Consider the following 610-nt stretch of genomic DNA (forward strand, 5'->3'; position numbering starts at 1 on the left):
GGAAAAATACAGATGGAAAAAATGAAGAATAGCATGCAAAATGCCACAGGCTGGCTGGTTGAGCGGTTAATATTAGCTAAACATATATAGCCATAAGAGTTTTGAATTGTTTAATAGCATGAGATTTAAAAGACTTATAAATCAGCCAGAAATTTGAAATGCAGGGCACTAAGATTTAAAGCTGTTTTTTTCTTTGCTTGTAAATCACACATTTTCAATCTCGAGTCCGCAATATTTCATATACAAATAACTCCTTGTAAAATAGTAAGTATGAATTCTACATATTTCATAATCCATCCTAAGAGAGTCTGTTTTTTTCATTTTCTTATGGTAATGAAAAAAAAGTATACGACCTATACAGTTGGTATATTTATCCCTTCTTACTGGAAAAATGGATGAAATTATACAATATCAATGTCACTATATAAAGACAGTTTCTAGATACTGTATATTGCATTCTCTATAGGAACAGTACCATTTGTAACAATTTTCCATATTTTTGAGAAGCTGTAGATATGACTTTTCTCATATATAGGCTTGGCTTATAGCTTCGGCCTCCTGAAGCTACTCTTGATTTGTAATCATCAAGGCAAGCTATTTATTTGAATGC

This window comes from Eschrichtius robustus, chromosome 9 (genome assembly GCF_028021215.1).
Source record: "Eschrichtius robustus isolate mEscRob2 chromosome 9, mEscRob2.pri, whole genome shotgun sequence".
Lineage (NCBI taxonomy): Eukaryota > Metazoa > Chordata > Mammalia > Artiodactyla > Eschrichtiidae > Eschrichtius > Eschrichtius robustus.